We start from the raw sequence: 22,141 nt of genomic DNA on the forward strand, positions 1-22,141 counted from the left end.
GCCGGTGAACATAACACCGAAAGGTTCCCTGCAGGGAGAAAAAAAAATTCCGCCGCTAGCTTAAACAAAGATGGCGCACGTCAGCCAATCACCGCGTCCGATGACGTCAGACGTTACACTGCTCCGTAGCTCCACCCTACGCGCTTCGTCGCTATGGCAAATTATCAGGGGCTACGGAGCCATTAGAGCAGCGAAGCCACTTAGTTAGCAAGCCACAGACTGAGCAGGCTCAGGTACTGAGTCCGGAAGCTGACCAAATACCTCCTGTTACAGCTAATTCCCCCCCCCCCCCCCCCCCTAGCTAGTTGCCTGTCTGCTAAGCAAACTTGAGGGAAAATGAATAAAAATATACGTTTAAAAAGTGACACTTGCTGCTCATAATAGGTATTCATCACAAATGTTAATAAACGAGTGCAGTGACATGCCGATGCCTCAAAATTGAGGTATAATCAATGATGCATTTTACCCACAGTGAAGCATTAACACACAAATTGCAACACGTTAAAAAATGTTGACAGTTTAAAACTTTTGTGACTAGCATGAGAAAGGTCTTTTAGGTCCATTACACTTTTAGTAGAGTAAAATTGTGTGCTCTCAAAATGTATGTATATGAAACATCTCAAGGATTATCAGGTGAACTTGGATGCGCCTGAGCTCAATTTTAAGCTTCATGGCAAAGGCTGTGAATACTTATGTACATGCTCAATTTTTTTTTATTTTTAATAAATTTGCATAAATCGCAAGTAAACTTTCTTCACATTATCATTATGGGGTGTAGATTTCTGAGGGAAAAAAATGAGTTTAATCCATTTTGAAATAAGGCTGTAACAACAAAATGTGGAAAAAGTGATACTGTGTGAATACTTTCTGGATGCACTGTATAATATCTCCAGTACTTGCTAACGGCTAAAGGACACCTGAATTGAAAGGGATATGGAGACTGTAACGATCGGTGGGCGCAGAGAGTATCTGATTACCGGTGATCTGCAGTATCACCGGAAATACAGATATATACCAGATTATAAGTGAACTGCAGTCTCACCGATAATCCGATATACAAACTAACCTCTGATCACCCGAGTAGAGTGTAGTGTTTGGTGTAACTGTAACACTAAGAGGACAAGGCCTCAATGCAGTAAGGAGTACTGCACAGATTCCTTCCGCAGACCTGAGCTCTCCAAGACGGGAGGAGTCAGTCTGACAGTAGGAAGGGATATCTGAAAGTGACCCTCAGGAGGAAGGATCGCTAACAGAGCGAGGAACCGCCTCTAACGGTAAGGTCGGTTCTCGAGGTCGGACAAGCCAGGTCGTACACACACGGACAGATAAAGTACAGGATCAGGAGGCAAAGGCAGAGTCAAAGTACAGGCAGGGTTCAGCAACGGGGTATCAGAAATATCGGGGTACAAAATCAGGAGGCAGAAGCAGAGTCAAGGAACGAGCCGGGGTTCGGCAACAGAGAATCAGAAATATCGAGGTGCAAGATCAGAGTTCAGGAGGATAGTCAAGGCAGGCAAAAGTCATAACAGATAATCACAATCAAACTAGTACTTTAGCTATCAACAGAATCTAGCTTAGTGTAGGATTACAGCTCCAGCTGGTCCCGGCACACTAACGGATCTGACTACGGATCTGGGTGCTCCCACATATGTGAACGCACGCCAGACAAAGAGCAAGTGAACAACCAGCAGTATATATACTCTAGGACCTTTCCAGGACCTCCCTAATTGCTGGTCCAATGGGAGCAGTGGAATTTGTCAGCTGACCCAGCTGGTCAGCCGACACCCTTCTAACTGCTATTTAAACTCTGCCTCTGTGCTCGCGCGCGTGTAAGTCTAAATCTTGGTGGACTATCAGTCCCAGCCACACCAGTACTGTTTTGCAATGTATCTAATGCGGGGGTCGCCTCTGATGTGGATTCCGCCGTTACCAATGCGGATTCCGCCGCACTGCCCATGCGGCATGCAGCGTTTTTTCCGCGTTGTGACGCCATGCTGGACGCGGAAACAGCCGCCTCACCTCGAGAGACGGCGGCTTTTCCGCGTTTCCTCACAGAGACCACCAGATTTATTTCCTTTTAAACAATACCAGTTGCCTGGCTGTCCTGCTGATCCTCTGCCTCTAATACATTTAGCCATAAACCTTTATAAATCATTAATAATAATAATAATAAGCCCAGAACAAGCATGCAGATCAGATGTTTCTGACTTAATCTAGTCAGACAAAAGCTGGATGCTTGTTTCATGTGTGTGAACCAGATACTGTTGCAGCCAAGGAGATCAACAGGACTGCCAGGCAACTGGTGTGGTTTTATGGCCCATTTCCACTAGCGTTCTGGATGTGAGGCGATGGCTGCATCACCTCGCATACCCCCGCAGGTACTTCTGGTTACAAACAAAAACCTCCAATGTGCGCTCCTCTACTAATCACCTCTCCTTTGTAATATACAGTAACCTCAAACCTGGTTCGCTCCTATATAAAGTGTGTGTCTCACTCTCTAAAACGTTAAAAAATGGTAAAATAGGGGAGCTCTACAGGATGCTGCATATAACTCAACAGAACATCATAAGCTGTGAAAAATAGTACATAACATATTTATTAATGTCCCTTTAAAAGCAAGTATCTATAATAGTCCGGACATAAAAGTCCACATAAAATTCCTTCCAGAGTTCCTGTGGGGTAAAGCGGGGTGAATACAGGTTCCACGTTTCTCCTGAAGTATAAAGTTCAATATACGCTCACCAGATATGTCAGCTGCCCCTCTCAGGATCAGCAAAATCTCGTTTGTGGCCCAGCCAGTAGCTCCTTGATAACTTCGTATGTTGTCATTTTTCTAATCACTCAAAAAAGAGAGGGGCTGAGTCATTGGACGAAACCGGTTGGGCGTGGCTTAAGGAGCGAGGGACGCTGGATGAGCTCAAAGACTTGTTCTGATATGCGCATTTGAAAGTACGAAATTGTGAGTGCGCTACGTTTTAAAATTTTTATTAAAGAAGGTTTTACACTATGTCTGGCCTTATTTGAGCCCTAGGAATATTGCCAACAAAGAAGTAAAGAAATGATGTTACTGTAAAAGTGATTGCTGCTGGTCTGTGTCGGGTCAGCCTGGCTATGCGGTGAGAGGCTTTATTGATTGTTTGGTGAGAGGCTTTTTACTGTTTTGGTGACGGAGCACTGGGAGCTAGTGTGAGATCTGGGAGCACTGGTGCAGTTTTATTACAATCCGGCCATACAGAGTTACACTATTGCAGTGTTTTTTTCTCTTTTTTGAGTGATTAGAAAAATGACAACATACGGAGTTATCAAGGAGCTACTGGCTGGGCCACAAACGAGATTTTGCTGATCCTGAGAGGGGCAACTGACATATCTGGTGAGCGTATATTGTACTTTATACTTCAGGAGAAACGTGGAACCTGTATTCACCCCGCTTTACCCCACAGGAACTCTGGAAGGAATTTTATGTGGACTTTTATGTCCGGACTATTATAGATACTTGCTTTTAAAGGGACATTAATGAATATGTTATGTACTATTTTTCACAGCTTATGATGTTCTGTTGAGTTATATGCAGCATCCTGTAAAGCGCCCCTATTTTACCATTTTTTAAGGTAATTCTGGTTGTCTTCCGTACCACCGGATGCAGTGTCCTGTGGCTTCCTGTCGGCAGCTATAGGGAATTGGATGAGTGCTGCGGAAAACTGCAGCATGCTATCCATAAATTCCCCCACGTTGCATCATGCCGGATTGCATAGGTCAATTTGCGTCCATGGAAACTACTCCATTGACGTGAATTGGTTGCAGTTTCTTTGCGTTAAGATGCGGTGCGGTTTCTGCATAGCAACACATGTAGTGGAAACGGGCCCTAAAAGGAAAAAACATGGAAGCGTTCATATCGTTCTTTAAGGATTTTGCAGGTATATTGTCCAGTGCATTGATAAATTAAATATATGACACAGGTGCAACTGACTAACAAGAATATGCAAAGGTTAAAATACGATCATTATATCTTTCAAAACCAGCTGTGTAGGAGAAATGAGATTGGTTGTGAAAAAAGTCATGCTCTGCTACCAAGTTAGGCCTGGACTACACTTGTATCCGTGGAAACTAGAGCAAGGGTGTGGCAGATACTTGAGATTGGAAGTGGTCTGATTAGTTAGAGTCTGACATAAAATCAATCAAAAGTATTGATCGGACAGGATGGTAAATGTAAGTCGAACAGGCAGTAGATTGACGGACTATAGCAATTCATTTTGAATAGATTCCCTGTGTGCTAGAAGAATAGATTCGATTTGCTGTGTGGCAGGAATCGATTCCACTCTGAATTGATTGTGATCAGAGAGAGGAGGTGGAGTGGGTGGAAATCTAGAAATGTCTTGCCAACTTAACCAGCTGAGCGGTCTGGATGAGCTCAGCTCGTCCATCACCGCCGGAGGCTGCCGCTCAGGCCCTGCTGGGCCGATTTTCATCAAATAAAAAGCAGCACACGCAGCCGGCACTTTGCCAGCCGCGTGTGCTGCCTGATCGCCGCTGCAGCGCGGCGATCCGCCGCATGCAGCGGCGAAAGAGGGTCCCCCCAGGCCGCCTGAGCCCAGCGTAGCCGGAACAAAAAGTTCCGGCCAGCGCTAAGGGCTGGATCGGAGGCGGCTGACGTCAGGACGTCGGCTGACGTCCATGACGTCACTCCGCTCGTCGCCATGGCGACGAGGTAAGCGAAACACGGAAGGCTGCTCATTGCGGCCTTCCGTGTTACTTCTGGCCGCCGGAGGCGATCAGAAGAACGCATCCGGAGCGCCCTCTAGTGGGCTTTCATGCAGCCAACTTTCAGTTGGCTGCATGAAATAGTTTTTTTTTTATTGAAAAAAAAACCTCCCGCAGCCGCCCTGGCGATCTTAATAGAACGCCAGGGTGGTTAAAGGTACCCATACATCTTGCGATTTTGGTGGCTGATTGACCAGTACACAGATCTCTCTCTGATTGAATGTGATCGAAGAGGGATCTGTTGGTTGCCATAAATCACAGTCCTATTACCAATCAATTTTGATATGAAACCTTTCTGCAATTGGCCTTGTGACGTCCCCACCCCGGCCGCTGTCCCCCCTAATGTACATGTACACATTTTCCGGCATGTCTGATCGATACATTCAACCAATTTCGGCTCTGATTTGATAATTATTGAATCGGATGGTCAATTGCCTGCCAAATGTACAGATGTATGGCCACTTTAAGTCTGTCATAATCTGGTGTTAAGTAGAGCTGCATCTTCCCTCTCGGTAGTTTGGTGGTGTAAAGCTGGGTACACACGGTACAATTTTCTGTCAGATCGATCAGATAATTTCTGACCAGTCAGAACAAATTGCGATCGATTTTGCAATCGATTTTGGGTCCCTAACGCAAAATCGATTGCAAAATCGATCGGGAACAATTTGGATGTCTACACATGATGCAGTTTCTACTCAGATTACTGGTCAATCTGATGGAAAAGTGTACCGTGTGTATGAAGTTTAAGGTATACAATGAAGCTTTGTTTAAAAGTGCTATTACTGTTTGTTTATCTTGGACTTGCTCTGAATGAATGAGGGATATTGATCACAGTATTTATGCGATGAAATCAGATATCAAAGAAAGACCAGAAGGACCTGTTTGTAGGAACTCTGCTCTGGACAGATGCAAGTCTGTCATTTACCAATTGTTAATCATGATCAATGCCCTATCTCAGCTTTATCTGAACGGTTCCAACAGAATCAGAATCATTTTATTTCGCCAAGCATGACTGGATCATGACCGGAATTATTTTTGGCACAAAAACATATGGCTCAAGAGGAAGGCATAGATAGAAAAGATACATAGATAGATAGCAGCGACAGCAGAGGCATCAATACAATATCCATCCCAGTCCCCAGTGTGACACTGAGATGACTGGCAGCTAGTCTTATGGGCTGGTAGGTACGGCGGAGGAAGAAGAGTCTCTGCTGGGTGGCAGTGATGTTGGGCTTCCAGCTGAGATCACTGGAGATGGTAGTACCCCGGAGACGGGCACACGGTACACTGGCTACCTCAGAGCCATCCATATAAATTGGAGGTGGGGTAGGAGCAGGCTTTCTGAAGTCAATGATTAGTTCTACGGTTTTTGCAGTGTTAAGCACCAGCTTGTTCTCCTTGCTCCAGTTGCACATTCTCTCCACCTGCTGACGGTACTCGTGGACCTTATCCTTGGTGACAAGGCCAATGATGGTGGTGTCATCTGCGAACTTGATGACCTTGACAGAATCTGCCTCAGATCTGCAATTGTTCGTGTAGAGGGAGAACAGCAATGGTGACAGGACGCAGCCTTGAGGAGCACCTGTGTTCGTGGTCGCAGCTCGAGAGTGAATGTCGCCCAGTCTGACGACTTGGGACCTGTTGGTGAGAAAGTCCGTGATCCAAAGTTGTAGACTTGGATGGACTTCAAGTGCAGCTAGTTCCCATTGTAGAATGTGTGGGCAGATGGTATTAAAGGCCGAGCTGAAGTCCAGGGGTAGTATTCTAGCATACGTGTCTGGCCTGTCAAGGTGGTCGTTGATGAGCTCCAGGCATATATTGATCGCGTCGTCCGTGGACCTGTTTGCCCTGTAGGCAAACTGGTAGGGGTCTAGGTGGGGCAAAGTGGAGAGCTTAAGGTAGACTAGGACCGCCCGCTCCATGGTTTTCATGATGACGGACGTCAGGGCCACGGGCCTAAAGTTGTTAAGTTCGGAGACCCCTTGTTTCTTAGGGACAGGTATGATGGTAGACCTCTTGAAGCACTATGCCTTCCTCTAGGGACTTGGTGAATAAGGTGAAGAGGATGGGAGCAAGTTGCCGGCAGCAGGTTTTCAGGCAGGCTGGAGATACTCCATTGGGGCCGGAGGCTTTCTTGGCATTTAGTGTTGATAAAAGGTGCAGGACCTCAGCCTCACTCACCACCGGGGGAGAGGGCAGGCTCAGGGTGTTGTTTTCAGGGCACAGAGGAGGAGAGGCCGTTGCCAGGTTCATCTCCGGTGCTTCCTGGTTCTCGAACCTGCAGTAAAATCTGCTGAGTTCTTCTGCTAGTTTCGGTTGTGTTCCATGTTGGGGTGGGAGCTTGTAGTTAGTGGCGGCCTTCAACCCCTTCCATACAGCACGTGAGTCGTTTGAGGATAGGTTGTGTCTCATTCTCTCGGCGTACTGCCAGACGTTGAAAAGGGTTATCACTGAGCTGCTGTTGATTAAAGAATCATTGGTATGAGATTCATTCTTAAATCCTGGTACACATATTATATAGCTGTCCTCTGGTCCAGCAAGTTTTGGCCAAGATGCTCAAATGAACATGTGCATTTTGCTGTAGTGAGAAAATGAATGGGAACCCCCTGAAGGGAATACAGTAGCATTTTATTTTTTATTTTTGGGGAAATCCATTTCAGTCGTTATATCCTCAAGCTAGGTCAGTCCCTGGCTTGTACATATACATAATCATTGCCTGACCCAAACAGTGGAGTGATAATCATCTAATGGCTCTACATAGTATACTTTTGTATGGGAAGGAGTGGCGTGAAGCCTTCTGATGGTCTATACAATAGAAGTTGGACAGGATTTAAGCATGACTGATCTCTTTCTCCTCACAGTATTTTAAGAATGGGAGGGTAGAAGAACCTACAGGCATCCAGTTATTACCTAATCAAACTGTTAACAGTTGGATCTGGCAACACTAATTGATAATCTCTAACCAGCTTTATTAAAGCGGAATATAACCCTGCATTTTAACTTTGCTCTTAAACATTATTTACAGCATATTATATGCAACCAGCATTTTTTTTTTTACTAGACTAGCATTGGAAGGGTTAAACACAGACGTTTTAAGTTCCGTGGAGAGATATGCAGAAGTTCAGATAGATACACTTATAAATAGAATGTAACAAGTGATAAATGTTGCACACTCTTTGGCTGTCCTTCAGCTCCTTCTCAGTCAGAGAGACTGAGTCACATTCAACATTTAGATACATTTATGTTAAAAAAATGTATCTATGTCAGCTTTGGATGTGTCTGCCGAAATCTCCAGGAACTTTAAAGCTCTGTGTAACCCTTCCAATGCTGGTCTAGTAAAAAAAAAAATGCTGGTTGCATATAATATACTGTAAATAATGTTTTAGCCAAAGTTGAAATGCAGGGTTATATTCCGCTTTAAAGGGATCACGTATTCACTATCCAGTGTGTTTGTCATAGACGAGGGAACGAGGGAGGAGCCCAAAGTGAACATAAAATAATTTAATTTAATAATTTAAACCAGTTTAAATAAATGGTAATTGTGGGTCTTATATTCAATAAGAAGCTGAACAAATAGTTCAGAGTTTTATTCGATATGCACAAGACTATGCATTTCACGGCTCAAAGACGCTTCCTCAAGTCAATAAAAACTGCCTTCAAGGACAAAATACAAAGCTCAGTACTCATTATACTTCCATATGTACAATCTGAATATACATTGTACTGTATTAACTCTAATGGTGGCCATACATGGTACAATTAAAACATTCGATTATCCCGTTTATTAGATCTAAATGATCGAATCGAATGAAAGTTGAAAATAATTTTTTTTTCGATCAAGAAATTTGAACGATTATCCCGTTTTTCGAGAAAAATCAGATCGAACATGCTGGAAAAATCTTTATATTCGATGTAATGGAATAGTCAAACTAAATTATCTAATCGGAATAAAATGAAAAATGTGTATGGCCACCTTAAGACATAACCGCTTAATTTCATTGTAAAGAACAAGAAGCCAAATTCTTCCATAACACTATGGCAGCACAGTGGCGCAGTGGTTAGGGCTCTAGCCTTGCAGCGTTGGGTCTCCGGTTCAAATCCCCGCCAGGTGAACATATGCAAGGAGTTTGTATGTTCTCCCCTTGTCTGCGTGGGTTTCCTCCAGGCACTCTGGTTTCCTCCCACATCCCAAAAACATACAGATAAGCTCATTGACTTCCTCCTAAAATTGGCCCTAGACTATGATGCATGCGCTACATGTTACATACATAGACTTATGACTGTGGTAGGGACTAGATTGTGAGCCCCTCTGAGGGACAGTAAGTGACGACAATATACTCTGTACAGCGCTGCATAAAATGTAATAGCTAAATACATAAAAAAATTAATTATATAAAAATAAATAACACTATCATGTAAATACAGAATACCATTAAGTACAAGCTAATATATCAGTGTGTGAGTATATGCAAATGAACCATATCTAAATTGGGTAACTACCTCCTATAGTATGCTCAAATTCTTTATTGATGACGTATCCTCATATACGTCCTAAATAAAGAATTTGAGCGTTTTCAAGAGACATTGTTGCGGACCTTCCCTTTCTACCTGCTACTTTGTTTGGATCGAGCAATCCAGGGTCCAGCACTGTCTCCATCAGCCTGCAGTGCAGCGGTGTACCCTCTCCATTGAATCATCACCTATAGTATGAATAAGGTATGAGGATATAAATTCAGACCATATATAACAAAAACAATATAATCACTGTCTATTTACATGTGAGATCAGGTCTTTGTGCACAATAAAACACACACATGCACATATATGTAAGTGTAAATAAATACCATAAATAATATTTTAATGTAATAGTATAATAATATAACTATCACACCCTCATGTTGTAAACGCAATGATGAGGAGGTGAGGCCTGTAATAGACACAATGGCGCTATTTTAGGGTTCTCTTTTTGCCCGCCCGTCTGAGGGGTCATGTGTTGGGGGCCGTGTTTTTGGTGGTATATAACCCAGGGATAAATCCTGCAGGAGTGACTATACAAATGCACAAAAGTAACATGATGAATAAAATGTATAACAAATTGCAAGGCACAAAGGGGTGGGAGAGCCCTGCCCTTGTGAGCTTACAATCCAAAGAGGAAAATATGTAATCTGCTTGCTATGTAATCTGTTTTCTATTTTAATGTTACTTTTAAAAAAATAGCTTTTTTTTATTTTTTTTAATTGCCAAGAAGATGATTTTTACTCTTTGCCCCTGATGGAGAAAGTGTGCTGTTTGGAGTGAAGAACTTCCTTTGTGGTGTGCAGAACATCCCCCAATTCCTAGCTTTCTTTAGAAGTATTCTGACGCACAGAACAAGAAGTAAAATGTTTCCATCACCAGGCATCATTCTTGGTTTTACTGAAGTCTGCTTTGGGCTTTAGGTGCCTATCTAAAGGGATGTTTTTCTTCTTCTTTTTGCAGTCCTGGTATGAGACTGACTCTCCACTTTAGAATTTGCTTGTAGGAAGACACTGCAGTAGATTGTGTTAGCACATGTACAACAGAACAAGGTAAGGCCCTGAATAATGTTTGCTAAAAATCCTTGCAATGTACGGTCATGGCCAAACGTTTTGGGAGTGACACAAATGTTGTCTTTTGCGGACTCTGCTGCTTCAGCATTGTTATTTTTTTTTACAGGTTTCTATGGTATACTGAAGAACAATTTTAAATATTTCATGTTTCAAAGACTTATATTGACATACATCAAGTGTATGCAAAGACGCAATATCTGCAGTGCTTAATCTTCTGCTTCATAACATCTGCAATTTGCTCTGGCATGCTGGATATCAACTTTGCCAAATTTTGGCTGCTGGTGATCCATTCTTAGTACGGTATATAGAAAAGCACTGGTAGTCTCAAAAATGTAATTCATAAAAAAAAGTATTTAAAAATTCCAATTATAAACTGATTAAATCTCAGGTGGTGCGTTCCTCTAGCCAGAGAAGCTTGCTGAATTCCCATTGCAAAGCTCTGTTAGAACCTGCACTTCTACGTCTTCTTCTCTCATTCATTTTGGTAATTCATTATTGTTAGTGCTTTGATCATCTGATCACACTTGTTAACCTGCTTATTGAGAATTTATCACAGGTTCTCAATAGAATTAAGATATGGGGAGTTCCCTGGCCACTGGTGCAAAATTGCACTGCTGATATTGCGGCGCTATACTCAGGCACTACATGGCACAGCACGATGAGAAGCCCTGCCTTGCTCATGATGGCGTTATCCTTTTCTTCTCTGAACAATCAATTTTCCAGATGTTCCAAACTGCTGGAGGATTCATCACAGAAAATAACTTTGCACTACTTCTACTGTCCAATCTTATGCTGGGTACACATGGTGCATTCCCGCACTCGATTTCCCGCTCAATTCCCGGCCACTCGATTATTTCTGAGCATTTCCGATCACGTTTCGATGATTGTTAGGTCGATTCTCATGTAAAGTATGCCAAATCGACCTAACAATCCATCGAAACGTGAATCGGACATGTCGGAAATAATCGAGCGGCTGGGAATCGAGCGGGGATTCGAGTGCGGGAACGCACCGTGTGTATCCAGCATAAGTGCTTTCTATAGATTTTCAATCTTAGCTTCTTAGCTGGCCTTCTCTCACACAAGGCCATTGACCAAAATTCTTTGTCTCGCTGTACATCCAGATGCACTCGCACCTACCTGCTGCTAGTATTGATTAAGCTCTGCAGTTGTGACAAAAACTACTGTTACTGGCCTCTCAGAAAGGAGGTGGTCCTTGTGTATTCTTGGATGTTTAGAAGCTGTCTTCACCGCAATTGAACCTTTTACCTTGATGGTAGGCTTGTTTTCCCCTACAAATTTGCAAATGTCTATTGTAAATAGCTTTTTTCTTACACACATAATTTGTATTTTGATGGTGCAGTTCAGTTTTCCTCTGCTCCCACTGACTTTAACTCATACGCAAGGGAAAATGCTCGAGGCACTATTTGTGTTTGAAGTATAATCAAATCACATCAGTGGAAACTGGGTACCAAGATTTCAATAATAATCACGTTACCTTTTGCATTTTGTGGATTGCGAACAATCCACAAAATGTAGCTCAGTGAGTGGAAAACAAGCTCAAATAGCTATTTGGGTGCAATATTATTTGCATCTTTTACTTGCCATGTGAGGCCATTTTGATGCTAAGGGACAATGGCTACACACATTGGAGCTTACCATGGCTAAAACAAGACGACAATGATTACAAGTTCCTCCGGCGTTCTTTTTTTATCACTCAATCTGCCCTTATGAATAGTCAGAATTAACAGAGTTGTTTCAGCTGAACCTGTTCACACCTGTCCTTTTATTGAAAACTAGTATAAAGGCCCGCCCGTTAAAAAACGGGCGCTAGGTCACAGCCGCTACCCCCCGCAATGCGTGCACAAACGCGTCCCCCTTGCTCGTTCCCCACCACTGTCTGAAATATATGCACACAGGGAGCTGCTTGCTTGGCAGTTGGAAAAAGCTGTCATTTCCCACAATGCAATGTGAACCTCTGTGAACCACACACAGAAAACTGTCAGATCTGGCCCTGTGTCCTAACTGCCCTGGCTGCGCACATGCTCAGTACAAAAAAAGCCAGGGACACACAACCATTCAGTTGATGATGCAAGGACACTTGCATTTTATTGTATAGGATGTGGCTACTTCCCAGGGCAAGGTTCTTCCAAACTCCAACTTTTAATGTATAATGCTGGGGATACACGGTACGTTTCTGTACCGTGTATCAAGCAGCTGATCTGGCCAGCTGATAATATTCAGCTGGTCCAATCACGCTGCTCGACCCCCGCCCGCTCAACCCCCGCCGGCGGACAATGGCAGGAAATCGAGCAGCTGATAAGGAGCGCCGGCGGGGACGGGCGGTAATCGATCCGCGCGGACGAGCGGGGACGCGGCGGGGATCGATCCGGCAGCTAATCGGCCGCCGGATCGACCCGTGTATTCCCAGCATTACACCTATTGAAGAGCTCACCAAAGTGCTTTAAAGCTTAAGCTGAATATTCACCTGACGATGTAGGAAGATGGATCCCTGAAGACCAGCGTTCCCGATCTATCTTTCTGCCCATGTGAACACATGACGGGCGCGAACGAGCATTCAAATGATTGCAGCACTTTGCATGGGAGTTGTCAGGGATTTTATAGATCTGATGCACCATGATGGTCATTGTCACAGCACATCATCGAGCGTCGTTCACGTAATCACGCGCCTGTACCCACATCACAAGATCATGAAAACAATTGCTCATAGCTAAAAAAAAAAAAAAAAAACTGAAAGACGGAAAAATCCTTGTGGAAATTGCAAAGTGGGTACGGGCCTTAAGGCCTCTCTTCTGCTCCTGTAGAACTTTTAAGCTAGCCGTACACTCATCGATTTCTGTCATCGATATTCGGACCATTCGATCTCTCTGATCAAAATTGAGGCAGCATGATCGATTGACCAATCGATTTCCGGCTAAATCCCAGACTGAATATCCCGGTCGATCGGTGGCTGGTGGCTGATCGATGGCCCCCATAGCATTGCATTGGATCGAATAGAGCATTTCGGTGGATTTTCAATAGATTTCATTCACCTGTGCTCATGATCTCACTATCCTAAAATGAAAATAAATCATTATGGCCACAATACAGTGAAAATACTTTCTTGAGAGAAAGTTAACTTTTATGCTGATAAAGCTATTTGCAATGAATGCATCTCATAACTCTGCACAATTGTCTTAATACAACAGGAAAGAACTCCACAAAAAACTGAAGCAGCAGATTTTGCAGAATTCATTTGTGTCACCAGATAAACTGTAGGTCATGACATCTTTAGGATAAGGATTACAGGTAGTACCGTATGTCTTTTACCAGAAGCTAAACATGCACACAGAGAATATATGTATAAGTAAATTGGTGTCACCTAGTGGATACTTTTTAGTATTACATCTTTACAGTTGTAGTTGCGTAGTATAAAATGTTTTTTTCCCTCTAATTTGTTTCAGATCAGATTTTTCTTTTCTGTAATTGGTTAATATTGAATAGCCATAAAATATTAATGAAATATTGTATAAAGGTATTTGGTTTTCCTGCATGTCTAAGTAGTATGCTCATAGAAAGCCTGTAGTGTAAGGAAGGACGACAGAGGCTGAAGCCTATCTGGCTGTCATTCTGATCTCCTGGCTTCTGTACTTTATGGATGTAACTGAAACAAACATGCAGGCAGTGGAGTCAGATCACGTGATAAGCATTCATTCTGAAATCTATTGGAAATCTGTTCCTAGTGTGTGGCACATGTCAGATTCCTGTCAAATTTGACCTGACAGGCGTCTGATAAGAATCTGATGGTCAAATCTGCTGGAAATCTATAAGTTTATGTCCACGTTTAATTATGCTTCCTGGCAAATAGTCTTCCATTGCTGCCTGAGAAATAACCCTTTCTGTAGCTTTGGACGAGGTCTGTCATGTGACCTTTTGAACTGAAGCAGCTTTTGTTTAGTTTTATTGCTGTTTACACAACAGTCTTCTGCTTCAGGAACCTTCAGCATCAATTCAGCCTTTCAATATGAATACTGATATGAGAGGCTCTCATGAAAGCTAGAGTTGTTTTGTTTTTTTTAATACATATATTCTAATTATATTTGTGGTGCCGAAGGGAACCCAGATCAATCAGTTCTTCTGTAAGGAAAATGGAACGGAGGAATTATAAAACAACCAGTTCTGAGTTCATCATCTACATTATTTAGTTATTTAATAATTTATTTAGGGCCGACATATTACGCAGCGCTGTACAGAGTATATTATCTTTTTTTTTTTTTTTTGTATTTAAAGTTTATTGGAAAAGGTTCAGCAGGTATACAACTAATTTAATTTAAGAATATGCGTTTGAGGTGCATGAATCAAATTTTTGCAAATACAGTATGAGAAATTACATCCTAATTTGCTATATATAGACTAGGCGCATCCAATAACGGAAGGTTTCTGAACTGAAACAGTTATAATCTATTATTAATTCTACTGAAAATTGTGAGTGTTAACCAGAACTCTCCTCACAAAAACTGGGATAGAATAGGAATGAGAGAAGAAGGTAAGTATGAAGAAGAGAAGAGAGTTGGAGGGTCAATCATGAGGTAAACTAACAAAAGTGAACACACAGAGAGTTATCAACGGAATGATATTTCACCCCAGATCCTATTAAACACATGCATTCTGTCTTGTAGTTTAGCCGTAAGAAATTCTAGGTTATAGATATATTTTAATCTATTCTTTTTTTTTTTTTTTTGTAAATTCTTTTTATTGATTTTAATAATTTGACAAAAACATAACGTTTAACACACACACACACACACAAAAAAAAAAAAAAAAAAAAGGGGGCCCACACGCAGGTGAGCTACAGAACTCATTACAGACTTACATTCATGACCATCGCGTACCATCCTGACCTACCCCTAACCCCCCCCCCCCCCTCCCCCCTCTGCTCGTCCTAGTTTATATCAGGTAAAATATTTGCAGTCTATTGCAGCTATTACATATAAAGTATATTTTGTCTGTCAACATGCATTTACAGACTTTGCAACGTGTTACCCACCCTCATTCTCTCAGGACGTATCCTTATTGCTTGTCCAAGGTTTCCAGACTTTATCAAACTTTTGTGGGCACCCTCTAGCCAAATACGCAGCTTTATAAAGATGCAGTGAGTCATTAATTAGTTTCTTCCAGAATTGAATTGAAGGAGCTTCTGACTTCTTCCAATTGAGAATAATTGCTTTCCTATAATAATATAGTAGCAACCCTATTAGTGACCTTTGAGCATGTGTAGGAGCCAGTCTGGTGGTGTCCCCCAGAATACAATATAACGGATTAACTGGTATATTGGTTTTGGTAATCTTCTTAACGTATTCACAGATATCTATCCACTTAGAAGCAATGTTAGGACAACTCCACACCATATGGTCTAGATCTGCATCACTAGCATTACATCTCCAGCAATTTATCGGGTTCAATCTATCAAATCTGGACAATTTAGAGGGGGTAAGGTATGCTTTATGTAAAATTTTAAACTGTATCAGTCTATCTCTGGTCGCAATTAAAGGGAACCAGAGACGAAGCACCCTTGTGTATTTTACCGTGTATATCAGTAAGAACATTAGAGAAAACACTTACCATGCTCTCTGTTTCACCCTCACTGCTAAAAGTGTCTGTTATCAGCAGTCACAAGAATCCCAGACTGAGCAATTAAATCTGGCTTTGCTGGGAATGATTATTGCTGAGTCATTATAGCAAAGCCACAAGGGGGCAGGCTTGGGCTTGAAATAACACCACAGAAGACAGACTTAGCTATAATCTTTCTGTAGCAAAGCTAGACGGAGCAGCCTGACTTCTCAGTCGGGGATTCTTATCAGACGTGATAACAGTCAGATTACACAGAGAACAATGAAACAAAGGGCAGATTAGGTGTTTACTGTCATGTTCCCACTGATTTATAAGGTAAAATACAAGAGAGTGCTTCATCTCTGGTTCTCTTTAAGTATTGGAAGGGTTTTATCCACACATCTTCCCACTCCTCATCATCCAGACTTGGTATGAGATTTGTCCATGCATTTTTATAGGTAGTAAGGTGGGGTTCAGTTAATAGAATTATATGTTGATATATCGTCGACATGGGTTTACTGAGGTTTTCAGTTAGTATGATATCCTCAATCTCAGATGTTGCGAGTCTAAGCGGGACTCCACCAAACTGGGCTCCGAAGGCATGGCGTAGTTGCAGGAAGCGAAAAAAATGTGTATTAGGGAGTGAAAAAGCCTCTTTTAGAAAATCAAATTGTATTAGCTGTCCAGCTTGGACAATATGCTGCAAATGTGACACTCCTTTTGCTATCCAAATTATAGGATCTGGGATTGTAAAGAATTGTGATAATTTTGGGTTATTCCAAATAGGGGTGTTGGGAGAGAATTTGTTATCTGGAGGTCGGGTCCACTTATGCACTAAATCCCAAGCTTTTATAACGACTCTCATATTATTAGTTAGTGGATATGGTGCAGTGGTCCCTCTATATAATATTTGTTTTAAAGCTTCAAAGGAGCCCAGCAGAGCAGCATCCAGGACAGTTGCAGCATTTGTGTCGTCTTGGGACATCCACCAGTGCGCAGTTACTAATTGGCTGGCAATATAATATTTAAATAAGTCTGGAAACGCCAATCCCCCCTCCGTCCAGGGTCTTTGTAGTTTCTTTAGGCTGATTTTGGAGATTTTATTATACCATATAAAGCTAGAGAGGATGGACGTTAAGTTTTTGAAAATATATTTGGGAATCCATGTTGGGCAATTTCTGAATATATATAAGTACTTTGGCAGGAGCTTCATTTTTACCAGGTTGATTCTTCCAATAAGAGACAGAGGAAGGGACTGCCACCCAACCAATTTTTGCTTTGTATATTGGATTAATGGCAATATGTTATCATTAAGGAAATCTTTGGTATTATTAGAAATAACAACACCCAAATATTTAGTTCTAGCCACCGTCTCCATTGGGGATTGTGGGATATTATCACAGTTTAACACGAGGAGTTTGGATTTACTTTGGTTTACTACTAGACCAGTATAGGGAGCGAATTTTTGAAAAATCTCAAATACCCCTTTTATAGTAGTAGCAGGATCAGACATATATACCACTAAATCATCGGCATACAGGGACACCCTCTCCTCCAGCCGATCCACAGCAAAACCGCAGATATCAGGACTCTGTCTTAGGGCAGTTGCAATAGGTTCCATGGCTATAGCAAACAAGGCTGGAGAGAGAGGGCATCCCTGTCTAGTGCCCCTAAATAGACCTATCTGCTCTGATAGTTGTGTCCCAATTCTGATTTGTGAGGTTGGCGATTTATATATAGTTTTGATCCACGAAACTAGCTTCTCCCCAAATCCCATCTTGTTAAGTGTAGACCACAAGTATGGCCATTCTACCGAGTCAAAGGCTCGTTGTATATCTAAGAAGGCGAGAGCTCTTGGAGAATCAATTTCCTCTGATGACTGTATATGTGTAAAGATTCTTCTAAGGTTAATATCAGTGGTTTTGTGGGGCATAAATCCAGTTTGATCTGGATTAATTATTTCAGTAATATGCTTATTTATTCTAGTAGTAATAATTTTGGTGAGTATTTTTAGATCATTATTTAATAGCGAAATTGGTCTATATGATTGACAGTCCAATGAATCTTTGTCTGGTTTTAATATTAGGATCACATGGGCCTGATAAAATGACTGAGGTAATTCTCCAGTGGCTAAACATTTATTTAGAGTATTTTTAAGGTGGGGGGCTAATAAACGAGCGTGTCTCTTATAAAATTCGATGGGGATGCCATCTGGGCCCGGGGATTAGGTTGGGTATCTTTCCAGTGTTTGGATATTAGGCAGCGGGCTGCTGTTAAAAAGTGGTTTAGGAGTCTTAAAGACGAGCTTTTAATTTTTGGCAGTGGTTTGGCAAGCAGGCAAATCCAAGGGTCCAAAAGATCTTCTAAATCTGTGTGGCGTTTGATAAAGAGTAGGACCTCAGAACAGAGTATATTATCTTGTCACTAACTGTCCCTCAGAGGTGCTCACAATCCAGTCCCTACCATATAGTCATATGTCTATGTATGTATCGTGTAGTGCATGTATCGTAGTCTAGGGCCAATTTAGGGGGAAGCCTATTAACTTACGGTATCTGTATGTTTTTGGGATGTGGGAGGAAACCGGGGTGCCCAAAGGAAAGCCACGCAGACACAGGGAGAACATACAAACTCTTTGCAGATGTTGACCTGGCTACGAATCGAACCGGGGACCCAGCATTGCAAGGCGAGAGCGCTAACCACTCCATGTAGTATGGGGGCTGCCATATTTTTAATACTTTGAGCAGATTGTGCTTGTAAGCTCAGCCAATCAAGATTGGCTGCGTGTATGCACCTTTATTTTGTTTAGTTTGCTACTTATCTGCCTGTTGTTTTAATCTTGTGGTAGAGTTGCGAGTCACTGACTCAGAGGAAGTATGCAGGTAGTGCTGCTCCGATACCCCTTTTCAAAATCCGAATTGATCCAGATGCCCAGATATCCGGATCCGAATTGGATATACGAATCCGAATTTTTTGGTATCCGAGTAAATTCGGATATCCGAACCCAATGTCTGTCCGGATTCAGATATCCAGATAAAAAAACGGAAGTGACCTGAAAATAGCTTAAAATGGTTCCAACAGTCTCTTCAAATGGCAAAAAAAAAACATTCGGAGCTCTCTCTCTCTCTCTCTCTCTCTCTCTCTCTCTCCCTCTCCCCGAAATGGATTTTTGACATTGAAGGTGATTTTGGCTTCTGCTCGGATATCTGAACTAACTATCCGCTCAGATTTCAGATGGGAAATATCCGAGTGTCGGATAGTGCTATTCGGATTTAAAAAAATATCCAAATTGCTATTCAAACTGCTGATAGTGGAAAAAGTTCGGATTATCTGGGTAGTTCGGATATCCGGAATCCGGATGAGCACCACTGTATGCAGGTATCCTGAATCTTGTAGTTAAATTCTTGTCTTTGATGTATATGGTTTGGTTCACACTGAGCTGGATCACAAACCCTGTTTGAAGTGGACAGTGCAGTGTCTGCTCCGATGGTGTTTTGTGTCTGATTGGAGTCCAAAGCAGATGTGTCTGATTGGAGTCCAGAGCTCACCACAGCTTCCGTTCTCATCACAGCTTCAGTTCTCACCACAGCTTTCGTGGGAAACACATCTGCTGTTTGGAAAAATCATGTAGGACAGATTTTTGCACTGTGGTTACCGCAACTGATGCAATGGATCCATTGCGGACTGACATAAGTGAATGGTAATAAACAGGATCCGTTAGGCTCCCTGCACACTGCATGCGAATCCGATTCCGCTTTTTAATCATTTTTTACATCCGATTCCGATTTTTAATCTTTACTGCATGCTGCATTTTTTGATCCGTTTTTCTGATGAATGTATTCAGGGAAAATCGGAATTGAAAATTGGAATCGGAAATTGGATTTGCAGTGTGCCTAAGGTTGTTTGTTTTAGCGCTCCCTTTATCCGGTAAAAAAGGTGCCTATTTTGCTTTGCAGTGTGAAGTAAGCCTCAAGGTGCGAAGCAGGTTACGTTGACACTCGGTGTCCAGCGCCATGCACCAAAACTAGGCGCCCCATAGCAATTGCTGCTATGGGGCACCTAGTTTTGCAGCACGCGGAAAGGTAATTTGGGGCTCCGGTGGTTGCTGGAACCCGAATTACATCTTCCTCCTCTGAGGGGGAGTAGTGTTTAACGCCGCAGGAGAGTTTTGCGGCAGCAGGGAGAGCCGTCATTCGGATTGCCCTGCGTCCAACTCACCAGCGACGCGTATATACACAATTTACCCTCAGTTTGTGTGGATGACACTGGATTCCCAGTGCAGTACAGACACATCCCTCGTTTATTTGTGTTTATGAAGAAGGCAAGAGGGCCAATGGTACAAGGAACAACGGAGCAGCTCCCGTGTGCCGGATAAGGAGAGTACAATGGACTCGACCATCAGTTTTTTCTTAAAGATGGCATGCTACATCATTAACGGACTTTGGCAGACCTCAAAGATACACCTGTACACACACTTGACCACAGGTGTCAAACACAATGTCCATGGGCCAATTCAGGCCTGCCTTGGCATGTTATGTAGCCTACAACAGCTTCAAATGTGCAATGATTGGGAATGCTCCCAGCAAAGTAGAAGTTGCAACTTAGCAGGATGCCCTGGTACTGACGACGTCTGACCTTTATATGTAGAAGGTGGGCTCAAGCCAATGTATGAATGCACGTCTAAATGTATGTCTTGTGCGCATGCATCCTCCCCATCTCTTGTTTGCTCTTCCCATCCATACCACTGAAAGCTGCAAACAATTGTTCTCTTTACGCTAAACATATTTTCCAGTGTTTGGAGCTGCAACCCCTATCATACATCAGCCTAGGCAGCATACAATACAAATGTAATTTCCAGGTTGTTGCACAGGTTGGTGCTCTCCATTCCCTCCTTTCTTTTACTGCAGATGACAGCTTGTTACCTTCCCATCCAGAGGAACACACCAGTGATGGGGTGTTTCTGGTTGAAACATTGTCAATTTGAATCTATTCAATAAATGTTAAATCACAATTTGACCAGCAACTTGTACTGTTCTAGATCTTGGACTCTTACGTGATTAAGATTAACACCCCTGCACTAGATTGTTCTCAGTTGCGGTGGGTGATCAGGAGCATCTTTGCTGAGAACAATCTAGCATGTGAATGAGGCTCAAGGCCTCATTTCCACTTGCTTGCAGGGCACTTAAACATGTGTGGTTTTGCACACCAGGGCCCGTATGCAATTAACATTTTCTCCTGAGTTGTATAGTAGTACCGTGATCTGCAAACTTGGTTCTCCAGTTGTTAAGGAACTACAAGTTCCACAGTGCATTGCAGGAGTCTGACAGCCATAGTCATGATTCATAAAGGCAAATGTATTGTGCAGGGGCGTAACTAGGTCCCACCGGGCCCCCCTGCAGAAATTCTGAGCGGGGCCGTTTTGGGAGGCTGGAGGGGTCGCAGCATGAAGGGAAAGTCCCACAATACCACTGGCGTAACAATAGGGCCTGTAGCCCCTGCCCCCGTTTTGGGGGGCTGGAGGGGTCACAGTATGAGGGGAAAGCCATGCTGCACTTCGGCGGGGAGGGGGGACGGTCACCCCCTTCCTCACCTCGGGCTCTCCCCTCTGCGCTCCCCTCCAGCATCAATACGTTTGTCTGTGCAGCAGCGGCCAGCGGCAGATGCATACCTTTCGTGCGCTCCAGCGTGGACGTTGCTCTCTCTGGCCTCTGACACGACTTCCTGTATAAACAGGAAGTCATGTCAGACACTAGAGGGAGAAACGTCCACCCTGGAGCACACAGAAGGTATGTGTCTGCCACTGCCCGCCGCTGCACACACAATCATAATGATGCTGGAGGGGAGCGCAGAGGGGAGACCCTGAGGTGTGGGGGGGGGGGGGACAGTCCCCCCTCCCCGCCGAAGTGCAGCATGGCTTTCCCCTCATGCTGTAACCCCTCCAGCCCCCCAAAACGGGCAGGGGCTGCAGGCCCTATTGTTACGCCAGTGGTATTGTGAGACTTGTAGTTCCTTAAAGGGAGCCTAAACTAAGAAGGATGTGGATATTTCCTTTTAAAATAATAACTTGCCCGACTCTCCTGCTGATTCTGTGTCTCTAATACTTTCAGCCCCTCAACAAGCATGTAGATCAGGTGCTCTGACTGAAGTCAGACTGGATTAGCTGCATGCTTGTTTCAGGTCTGTGATTCAGC

At 43.0% G+C, this 22,141-nt stretch overlaps 1 protein-coding gene and 1 long non-coding RNA gene across 13 annotated transcripts in view; one reads left to right on the forward strand and one right to left on the reverse strand.

Annotated features, from left to right (window-relative positions):
* The window catches only part of LOC137527566 (uncharacterized), a 106,448-nt gene extending 94,220 nt beyond the window's left edge, over positions 1 to 12,228 (reverse strand). For both annotated transcript variants that reach the window (XR_011023181.1, XR_011023180.1), the window contains exons 1-2: positions 12,003 to 12,228; positions 9,367 to 9,458 (exon numbers count right to left, since the gene is read on the reverse strand). This is a non-coding gene — a long non-coding RNA (uncharacterized lncRNA). The remainder of the gene's footprint in view (positions 1 to 9,366; positions 9,459 to 12,002) is intronic.
* NR6A1 (nuclear receptor subfamily 6 group A member 1) overlaps positions 1 to 22,141 on the forward strand; it is a 592,176-nt gene that overhangs the window by 498,274 nt on the left and 71,761 nt on the right. The window lies entirely within an intron of this gene.

Source organism: Hyperolius riggenbachi, chromosome 8, assembly GCF_040937935.1.
Source record: "Hyperolius riggenbachi isolate aHypRig1 chromosome 8, aHypRig1.pri, whole genome shotgun sequence".
Taxonomy (NCBI): Eukaryota; Metazoa; Chordata; class Amphibia; order Anura; family Hyperoliidae; genus Hyperolius; species Hyperolius riggenbachi.